This window comes from Mytilus californianus, unplaced genomic scaffold (assembly GCF_021869535.1).
Source record: "Mytilus californianus isolate M0D057914Y unplaced genomic scaffold, xbMytCali1.0.p SCAF_9, whole genome shotgun sequence".
In the NCBI taxonomy this organism is placed as follows: domain Eukaryota; kingdom Metazoa; phylum Mollusca; class Bivalvia; order Mytilida; family Mytilidae; genus Mytilus; species Mytilus californianus.
In genome coordinates, this window is record NW_026262745.1 from 43356396 (window position 1) to 43368526 (window position 12131).

The following is a 12131-nucleotide window of genomic DNA, read 5'->3' on the forward strand; positions in this document are numbered from 1 at the left end:
TATATGTCAAATGCAATTATTGCAAAAAAAAAATCAAAAAAAAAACTTATTTGATCATGATGGAAAAAAAAAACGATTCCTGTCAAAGTACATTAAGAAATTTTGAAAGCTGTAAAATTTTCGGATAAAATAGGCGGTAAATGAGATATCGAATGACTGATAGTTCGATAACTTATTTTAGTTTTGCGTATTTAAAAACAACACAATCAAATGACAACGGGAGCATTGTTTTAAGACAATTTATAAATCATAAAAAAATGATAATTATGTGTGCCTTATTATATTGATGGATATTGATACTAGCGGTGGTCTTCTATTGATCTTTTCGGACCAGATCTTTCTGTAAAAGGTGATAATTGTCACACTTAACTGCTGATAAACCCCGCTGATCGGAGGAAGGGCGACATCTCGTCGATGGAATGATATTATCTATCGATTTTGTTTGATTTCATTGGTAAATTGTGTGTTAATTATGACACGTGACTCACTGGTTCTTTGTTTGTAATTTTTAACTTTCTTTCTCACACACAAGAAAGTTTTTGCAGAGGACGCTTCATGAAGCACACGGAGTTCAACATCTCGTGACTGGACTTAACGGATAAGGAAAACAAATATTACAAATATTCGTCAATAGATTTAACGTTTATATATGTGTGCAAACTAGCCGATTCTTTAAAAAAAAACCTTCTCTCAACATGTTTTTTGTGTCAAATATTATGTGGCAACTAATCTACCGATGAAGGAATATTTCTAGACTATTTCAGAAACATGGACTTTTAATAAAAACTTGATAAATCGCTCGATAACCATCCGAATGCTACCGATTTTAAATTTGATACTGAGGTCGCATATCTAGTATTGTTTAGGCTTAATTTGTATATGTGTATTAATTATTTCTACCAGTAACCAGACACATATATATATATAGTATATATGTCTCTGTAGTAACATATAATACATATTGTAGTATATGTCTCTTTAAAAAAAAACAAATTCTATGTTTTATAAACAGAGTGAATTATGACTCGTGCAATTCCAGAAGTTTCAAAGAGATACTCAAAGGAAACAATCGTTTTATGCTATGCGAATGAACCGTCATAACTTCCCGAGAATAGAAGATTTTGATGGATAAAGAAATTCCCGCAGTACATCAAACAGAGAAGAGATCAAGAACCGATTTTGTAGACCCGATTTTTTTTATTAAAACGAAATTATTAAAATACATGTATAATAAATGATATTACCAATATGCCAAAACCAATCCCAAAGCAACTATATTTGTCATATCATAGCTGGACCAGTAATTTTTAAAAGCTATGGCAATATTTGTCCATATAATCTGCACCTTTCAAATATATCAGGAAATTAAAAGCAAATATAAATATTTACCATACATTTCTTGCTGTCTTTCTTTATAATATCTTTGCATACATATTCAAAGTTACATATGCCCAATATATTTACACATACATTTCTAGCTGTCTGAAATATCTTTCTTTATCATTTCTTTGCATATGTATTCAAAGTTACATATGCCCAATATATTTACACATGTCATTGATATTATCATTTGACCACATTTCTTAATTAAACAAATTGTCTGCAAATCTATGTATTTACCATACATTTAGGAATATGTTCAAAGGCTTTTGATATGTTCTGATTTGACATACATTTCAGCCGACTATAAAGACTAACAAAAATATTCCTTTACAATACATTTGACAGGTCTCTGCAGATTAAAGGAAATGATGCTTTACATCCCTCTATAAAGTTCTCGTTTTGAATTGGTTTACATACCAGGCAAATGAAGATGCACCTTACACTTTATAACCCTTATAAAGTTATTTGAATGATGATGCTTTGCTACCTAGACAAAGAAAGACATTTGCGGATAAATTTACATCATAGAAAAATACATGACAAAGATTTCCATTTGCAGAGGTATACAAATACATAAGTTTGCGAAAGTTTTGAGATGGTCATAAATATATGCAAATTCTAAACTTTAAAATGGTTTGATTAGGTGTTAATACATTTAATAAACCGCGGTCTCTCATAACCGCCCATAGGAGGGTATAGCACAAGAAATGTTGATATTTACTACATGTAAAGACAAGATAAACTAACTGCAGCGGTTTGTAAATATATGTAAATGTCGGTCTCTGAATACATTTACACAACATTTGCATACCTCTTCAAATCCAGGATTTCGTGTAGTGTAAAATCCTTAACACATACCTCAATGTCCGGAAAGCTTTTTCCATACATTTGTTCATAGTTCAATAGAGTTACAGCTACATATATAATGTGATCTTGATGAGCGTATATAGTCCAATTATGAGTCTTATTCTCGTATACAGCTGTACTATTTCCAACAGATAACACTGATATATCTGTAGTTGCATTTATATGTTCTATGACTTCCTTTTCTCTTTCTGAAATTCAAATATGCCAACTATTCGATTGCATGATTGTTTTAAAAGGGATTAAGTGTTTGTTCTTATAAATTATCACAAGCTTAGAGTACTCTTTACACATTAAATGTCAAGCTGCAGAGTAAAGCGGAATTAAAAATGTAAGTTCCTCGGCAATTTATATTAAAACTAATTAGATAATTAATTCCGAACATCATTAATTGCCATTATCTTTTTTACATTAAAAACAAAATAAGTGAATGAAACGTGATCTTTTTAGGTTTGCATCGTGAAGTCAGAAGACAGTTTCATTAATATAGTAGACTTCTTGTCCGGTAAAATCTGTTTTGATAATTTTTAGCGTTCAAATTATCAAAAGTAACACAGTCCTGTTGACTTTCTGCTGTTTAGGTTAAGTGAATCGTTACTTTGTTCAGGTTAATCGTGTATTTCTGAATCAATGATAAATGTATGATGCAGTGAATTGGATAGAAATTTAAAACTTATATAATTACTCTGGACTTCTATTGTTATATTCTTGCACCACTGATAGGGCTTACAACTAATTGTTAAGTTTTTACTGGCAAATTCCTGTTCGTATTCCCCATCAATTATCTCATCCGATGATAATAAAGTAGAAGAGGCTGTGTCGTCAAAGTTATTAATCTGAAATTTTTAAAAAATCTTTCTTTGGTAGATGAACAAAATTCATTTAGGGTCAGCATTTTTTGCTTTACAAAGTTCGAATGAGAAATGTTTATATAGTTTCCTTGCAATATCCTATTTTTTATGCAAAATTTTAATTTCTTTTTTCTTTTTTTTTCGGTTTCTTCCCAATACATGTAGAGTTTTATTTATAACCCACATAATATTATGTACAACACTTCAAAAGTGATTAAAGATATAAATTCTATGACACTATCTTTCCATTTGTCAACATCCATTTTCTCGGAATATACATGCCTGAATGTTGATTTGCATGGCGTGCGATACATGCATCGGAGAAGGCGCTTATCCTTTTGAAGCACCCGGTTTCGCTCCTTTTTGAAATCAATCGATTGCCTCAGTTTTTCTTTACAACTTTGTTTGTCTTCTTGATTGATTAAAGTAATTTAAATATCTGTAAACTACTGTTGTCTTAATTTATACTTATTAGTTATATTTTGTCGTGTAGAAAACTATTAGTACAGTCGTAAATCAGAATTATTATGTATAATGAATGTATAAAACCATTTAATATTATCTTTTTCAAAAAGATTCTAATCTTCCGTCGTTAGTTAAATTTGTACATTTTCATTTTTTGTGGGTCAAATTATACCTTGAACAAATTCAAAACTGTTCACGAAAAGTGCGCCATCTTCAAGTTTTGTGTTTACCTAATATCAAAGAACAGTTGCCTTTACGGAATGTATAATTGACAGTAAATCCATTTTGTCTCGAGAATAATATGATTTCTACACACAAGAAAAGATAAAATAGATATTAAGGTACCTCAATGTTTGGAAGATAATCCGTCAGCATTTCATTCAGGGATATTTTGATGTATATGAGAGTATCTAATTCGGTAGAAATAGACCAAACATATGTTGTATTTTCAAACGTAGACTTATTCCGTTTCAAAGACAAGGTCGTTAATTTGCTTGATGCAGCTAGTTGTTGATACTGTATTTTTTCTTCTTCTGAAATACCAAAGTGAAAAATAAATCTTCTGGGAAAAACGATTAACAAAAAATAAACCAACCTCCAAGGTAAATTCACAAAGGGGAAGACCAAAACAACTGATAAAATCAAACTTTATCAATTAACGGAACGAGTGGAAAACAACTGTCATATCCCTGACTTGGTTCACACATTTTCCATATTGGTACAGGAATTTTGAACTGTATCATAAAATAACTACTAGTTTGTTTTTTGTTTGTTTGTTACATGTGTTCAGTGTATCATAATTAACTGTATGTCCGCATTTGGTCCCTTATCTGACATATGGCGATTATCGATGGTGATATATGTTACATGTACATGTACATGCAAAGAGAGACTTTTTCGTCCACTTCACAACGATGCATAGTGTTTCAAATTATTCGATTTCTTTTGCAGAATACAATAACAGATACGGAATATATCCAATAGCATATAATAGGAATAATATGTCCGTCCCATATTAAGTTTTTTTTTCAATTAAGGAAGCTTACTATGAATTGGGGTTCTAACTTGAAACAGACGTGTTTTAAATGTATGCCAAATTATGGTTTTCATCTGAGAACAGAGGTTGATGTTCACTTAACACAGAAATGCGAAATGTAATATCGATGTATCTGATAAACATTTTTGGGGAATTTAACCTTGAATGTGTTATCATAGAAAATTTGAATTCGTACACATGCACACTATTTGCCAAAAAAAGGTGTTGAATTCACTAAACATGGAATTTAGGATTTTCTATCTCTAAAAGACTGATCTATATTAGTACATACCGTGGACGAAAAATTGTATATTCTTGCTCCATTGATATGGCTTGCACGTGATTGTTAAGTTTTGACAAGCAAAGGCAGCTTGATACGATCCATCTGATAGGTCATCTATTGTTAATGAATGTGTCATATGACTTTCCCCAAAGTTATAAATCTGAAGTAAGAAATTGAACTTATTCAAGGGTCAAATCGATTTATCTGTTGATACTGCAAAGTTTTGAGTAAAAAAATAATTTTATTAATAAAGCTTTGATTGAATCTGAAGACTTTTTCGTCATGTTCAGCTTTTAATTTTTATATTATGATTGTTTCATTGTTCTAGGCATGTATGTAAGTTCTTATGATGTGATATTAATGTTTGTATTACAAATAAAATTTAGAAAATAAAGTTTTTAAACATTCTTACATTTTGTTTTCATCATAATCAACCTGTTCTTTTCCTTATTTTATGATTGGTTCTTTATTCTAGTCGTGTATGTATGTTCTTTAAAAACATATAGTGATATACAAATATCATACCTTTATGTAAGGAAAGTTATCCTGCATACTTTTTGTGTTTTTCACAAATACAGTTATATGAATAATACGGTCTGGTTTGCCTATGATTGACCATACATAGGTTTTGTCTTTAAATTGAGATATTGTTTTTGTAAAGGACAGTGTCCGAATTTCACTTGTTGCTGTAATTTGGTGGTATTGTACCTTTGGTTCTTCTAAAATAAAAATAAATTTAAAACTGTTATTTCAACAATGGTAGAAAGAAACACATCATCGATGAAGAACATATTTAACACTTCATGTTTTGTATTTCGTTTCCTTAATTGACCCTTGTATTTTAATGCGACAAGATAATAATGACTGAGATTTAATTTGGCTTTCTATAATAAAGTGATATTCCGCCCTTGTTTTTTTGTAGAAGATTCGGTTTGATGTGGTCTGTTGTACTATTCAGTATGTGTTGTAATTCCTGGCATTCCTATTATGCATTGTCTCTTCGATTCAATAAACTGCGTAACTATGTGAATATTCCAAAATATTTCTTCATTTATCCTGATCATTCAAAAATATTTTTAAGATAATTAATGCTTACTTGAATATGTCACTATGAGACTGTTGTCTTTAATAGGATGTTCATATACAATTGTTATGTTATTACTTCTGGAAATCCAAGGCCATTTCTCAACAGTCTTCAAATCTTGCAAGGTAATATTTCTCACATAATGTGTATTTGATGAATCATATATCTAAATGAAATTTGAAATATGAGACAAAGATAAACCAAACAAATATCATATGCTGAGTTATTTGCATTTATTTTCCATAGATTACGCGTCATCGTCAATTCTTGTATCGAATGTTAAAAAAGAAAAATAGATAATTACACTTGGAGCAATACTGTCCCATCGCCATTTAGCTTATTAGTTTTAACAATCGCGACTTCTCTTTAATGATACACAATTATTATCGTAGTTCTCTATTTAAGTTAAATTCATTTGGTACCAAATTCTTGCGTATATCTTTTTCGATGATAATATTTTTTACAAATTATAAATTCTTCATTACAACAGATTATGTTATAAATTTATCTTTACAAAAGAAGAGACATGTTATGGCTTAAAGACTTATTTACCGTAATGTTATAGGTATGAGTCATCAAACTGTGTTTAACTCGAAACTGTTTGTCTTGCATTGACATATTTATAACGATGACATTGTTTGGCTCTGCTGTAATAACCCACACATGTCTGGTGATTGGAATACTTTTGTTCATGGGAAGTATGGTTATTTCATCCTTTGCCTCAACTGTCCTGGTAACTGTTGCTATAAAATAATTGACCATTGTTATGGTATTGCATACCATTGTACATGTTGTATATTTATTCATATTTTTTTAAACGTCATTTTAATATATGTTACCGTAACGTTAAACCAATAGATTTAATAATGGCAAGTTCCATAATAAATTGCAAATGACAATAGGTAAACGAATGAAACATTGAAGGCAACATCAGTTTACAATGTTCAAATGTTGTTAATCTGTTTACAATAAGCAACCAAAAGAATAAAGTCGGGGGAATAGCATGAACTTCATACTAAGTGCAACTTGCCATGTTAAAATGGTAATAGTCTCCTACTTTGCGTGTACCATCTGCTATGCGAATTAAGACTCTGTCACTACATAAAATGATAAAGAATTTCACTGAATTGATAATTTCATACGACTAAGATTTGTCTTAAGATATAAGACCGAATTCATGAGCTGAAACACAGGAACACTGTAACAGTCAATAAATCTGTTTATGGTGACCTTAAAACTTGAGTAGTGTCGAATTGAATCTTTTTTGCTAACGACCCCTTTGGAATGATGTTTGTGTTTGAAGTATTCCCTTGGTAATGAAGCCCGTATAATGTAAAAATGAACCTTCGTAACATATCAATTGAGACATGAAAACACAATTAGACGAGACAGAAGGTAAATTATACTACTAAGTAATTGGAAATTTGAAATGGGAAAACTAAAGTCGTCATGTTTGTCAAAAATCATAGTTTGAAGTCATTCATATCTGTCTTTTCAGGGAAAAGATTCAGAGAAGAATCAGTTCTTTAAACATTCGGTTCCATCAGAAATCCTCCTTTTTCTTACCTGTTTCACTACAGTTCTTCCCTGTATATCCAGGTTGACAAATACATTCATATCCACCATAGTCGTCTGTCTCATTACATTGACCATGATGACATAATGTTTGGTTTCTCCGACATGAATGAGGAATTTCTGTAAAATAAGGCAATAGGTAATATACTGGCATTATAGTTTCTGTAGTCATCTGGGGTCATGGCCTTTGGCCTGTTATATGTAGAATGTCATTGTACATACTGAGGTACACAATTAAAATAACTCTGATGATTGACAACATAAGTACAAAATACATACTGGGTATTAGTATTGGAAAGAATAATTGGTTCTAATAGAAATATGTGAATATCCAGGTAATGTTGTTTATTTAAAATGTACAAATCAAAAATTTTGAGTTTTCAACAATGACGCAGAAAGAACATAGAAAAATAAATAATGACATAATTTCTAAATGAGTAAAAAAAGGGTATTGTTAGAAATGTTTTACTTTACAAATTGAAGGAAAGACGTACAGTTGTTTATACGCGTAAAACGCATATTGTATATCGTTTCCAAATTTAAGATAATTGCTAGACTACAGTTAAAATGCTTGCTATAAATTGGTTAACAATTTTCATTAAAAATCAGGTGGTAGTTTGTAAGTTAGTCCTTACATTATACGGAATGTGTTTTTGTCAATATTAAAAACATTGCATTAGACAATCAGAAAAAGGGAGTTAGGTTTTGGAAGTAAGAATTTTTTCCATTTATATGTACAAAAAATATTACAGTTGATATACTCATTCATATTTACTGGAGGGAAAAATATGCTTTTTGATAGTTCGTTATTATTTTCATATGAATTTGTTTGTTTGTTTCTACTTTCTTTATATAACTGCTTCACAATAAAAGATTTGCTTGGTGGATTGAGTCAAAGAAACGACCAGTTGCTGGGGCTCTTTTTACACAAAATCTTACATCAAAAATTTATTGTAAGTTATTCTTAATTATTCATGACTTGCGAGTAGTTTTTCTCGTAAGATCTTTTTAATGAATCGCTGCACTTAAAATACTTAAATAAGAAGCCAGAGTTTGAATTTCAAAAACAATTCCCAGTCTACAAAGTTATTGTTGCAAATATTTGTTCATTGATTTAAAGAAATGTGTTTTGATACAATAATACCATATAATGTATGTACTACTATTGGTAGGAATTCCGCTAGAGCTTAGCTGTTTCATTCTTATTGTAAAGTTTGTAAAGTTTGTATTTAATATTATACATTAGATATGATATTACAGCCCATTTGTAAAAAGGTCTACATGTACCGAAACATCACTAATATACAATTTGATTACTACCAACAGGTATTTCATTGTGATATGATGAGTACTCTCTTATACTAGTAGTTATACTAGTAGTCAATTGCACGTGATATATTGTAAGCAAACGGGACTATCCTTTCTATTACTTTGGATCCTTGTGGATTTTGTTTACATTTCTTACAAATATGTGTGTCTTTCTCTATGATGTCTGTATTTCTTTGTTATAATGAGGTAGGGTATGCATGTTAGTTCTAACAGCGACACTAGACAGCTTCTATGATAAGTTTTGTCTAATCTGTCATTGACATCAGTAACAGAATATTTATAACGGCGAGCTTTTATTTAATTTACATACAATATTCAAACTTAGCTTGTTTTAGACATGTCAAAACTGGTACGGTATTTTGGATTATAATTCACATTTTACCTTAAACGCGGTCAGATCGTGTTTTTTTTTGTTGTTGTTGTCATTTTTCATTTCTATATTAAAACACTAGGGACCGGTCAATATTTATTGGGGGGTTGGGACCGGTGCAAAACACAGTAGGACACACATTTTTGTTAACTTAATTTTTGATAGGACTTCTACTTTTTTTAGTTTTCAGCACTGATAGGACAGCAATATTTTTATGGCATATGTATGAATGTAGAAAATAGGCTATACAAATTTAATTACAACGAAATAAACCGGATTAATTGAGGAACAAACAAGTAACATATGGATTAAATCAGCCCATCTAACTAAATTACATATAGATCTAACAAAATTCCAGTTTTTATGGTAGTTTGGTACATTGCTGTTAAATTAAAGAATTAAATTAATAGGTAAAAAAATTTTGATTAAATTCAGATAGACATCTTTAATTATTTTTATAACTTTTTCAAATCAACTTGGATTTTCATCAAACTTTACAGCTATCTTAGTTATATATTGATCTTACTGAATCCCAGGTCGTTATGTAGTTTGGTGTATTGCTGTCAAATTTAAGGATTAAATTAATCTAGGTAAAAAAAGATAGAATTTGCATTTCGGACTAAATTCAGATAGTACACTTTTTAAAATGTTTTTTTATAAATTTTCAAATCAACTTGGATTTTCATCAAACTATACAGCTATCTCAGTTATATACTGATCTTACTAAATCCCAGGTCGTTATGTAGTTTGGTGTATTGCTGTCAAATTTAAGCATTAAATTAATCTAGGTTAAAAAAAGCTAGAATTTGCAGTTTGGACTAAATTCAGATAGTACACTTTAATTTTTTGATAACTTTTTCAAATCAACTTGGATTTTCATTAAACTATACAGCTATTTCAGTTATAAATTGATCTTACTGAATCCCAGGTCGTTGTGTAGTTTGGTGTATTGCTGTCAAATTTAAGCATTAAATTAATCTATTTCAAAAAAGCTAGAATTTTCAGTTCAGACTAAATTCAGATAGTAAACTTTAAATTATTCTATAACTATTTCAACATGTTCAAAGCAACTTGAATTTTCATCCAAATCTACAGCTATCTTCATTATATATTTATCTTACCAAAAAAAACAGGTTATTTGGTAATTTGGTTTATTGCTGTCAAATTTGAATATTTTAATTATAGGTATTATTTATCTGAATTTTGTCAGAACTGAAAATTTTAGCCTTTTTTTACGTATTAACTAAGTCCTTAAATTTGACACAATACACCTAAACACAAAATTTTGTAAGATAAATATATAATAAAGATAGCTGAAAAGTTTGATGAAAATCCAAGCTGATTTGAAGATTTTTAAAAATGACACCTTTGTTTTGATAAAAAAAGAATTTAATATAATCATGGTAATAAAACTTTCATAACAATCCTTGATAACCTTTTAAAAAAGGAAATGTGTTCCAAAGTTACAGTAAAAATTTATTTTAATCAAATTTAAATAATTTTTGTCAAATTTAAAGACATGGCATACAAGAAGCACTTAAATAAGGTTTAATTACATCAGTACATGTGTGTTTTACGGGTAAAAAGAAAGCCCTACTTTTCATTGACTCGTGTATTACTTATCGAATGTATGACAGAAAGTCTCAGGACAAAAAGTCCCAGACAAAAAGTCACAGGACAAAAAGTCACAATTCAGTTTTGAGATTAATTTTCTTTAACAAGAAAACACTTTTTTAAAAAAAAAACATTTTTGTACTTTTCTTGAACTTTAGTATATAAAGCAACTTTGTAAACAAAATTTATATAAAAAAAGTATTTATGATGATCAAATAATTGTTATGAAAACAAAATGTCAAAGTGGGTTGGTACTTAAACGGCTTCGTGGTGCCAATAAATATATCTTTTGCATGATTAAAATTTAATAAATCTTTATTTATCAAGTCTAATGAACAATTTCCTCAACTGTAAAATAAATGTATGTAATAAAAAGTAAATATTTAAAGATCTTTCTCTAAAATATTCAATCAAGTGTATACATATTATTTGTGAATTTTTGTCCTATCAAATTTGTGACTTTTTGTCCTGTGACTTTCTGTCCGTTTACCTACTTATCTAGTGAATTCAAAAGGCCTTGCGATTTAAGTTTAACAGGAATTGTTGCAATTTTGAATGAATGTTATTTAGAATTTAATACTCTCTGGTATTGCTTTATACGTACTTCACCACTACTCAGAAGAACAATTTTAATAATTTCTTTAATGTTTGATCCCTTTTTGATATATTCATATAATATATATCAACATGTCGAGACTAGTCGAGTAAAATGTGAGCACAAAATCTGGTCTTTTCAGACTCTGAGCAGTTTGTAGTGTAGATAATGAACAAATCCAAAGTGATGAGGAAGAAGACCTTGTAATAAGAGCTTATGACAGTTCTGACAGTGATAATGACAATGATGAATATAATATTAAATGATTGAATACAGTAGTAATAGTAGTAGTAGTGGCAGTGAAAGTGAAATTGAAAAGGAAACTTATTTGCCTTCTTCAAAGAGGAGATCAGTTGAAATTCCAGACAAATTTAAAGACTATTATATGTGATCTATGTTAATCTGATAAAAATGAAGTTAAAGTCTGATTGATTTATTCATAGATTAGATAGGACATATACTTATTTAGTAGATATTTCATATAGGACAGAGACTTTTTTTGGTATATTCAGAGGGTAGGACATGGATTTTTTTAAGGGAGAAATATGAATTGCACCGGTCCCAACCCCCCAATAAATATTGACCGGTCCCCTAGACCACACGGGTCCATGGCTGAATTAAAGTACCATGCGCCTTATTTTTATACTGGATTTTTAGTATTCGCATTGTCATCTGATAAATT

The 12131-nt window shown here is 29.8% G+C and overlaps 1 long non-coding RNA gene across 1 annotated transcript; it reads right to left on the minus strand.

Annotated features, from left to right (window-relative positions):
- Positions 1–2247: 2247 nt before the first annotated feature.
- On the minus strand, positions 2248–6154 carry LOC127716285 (uncharacterized). Its single transcript, XR_007988844.1, has 6 exons — positions 5979–6154; positions 5408–5601; positions 4892–5042; positions 3909–4096; positions 2933–3083; positions 2248–2438 (listed from the first exon to the last, which is right to left on the minus strand). It is a non-coding gene; the product is annotated as an uncharacterized LOC127716285 (long non-coding RNA).
- Between the last annotated feature and the right edge of the window lie 5977 nt (positions 6155–12131).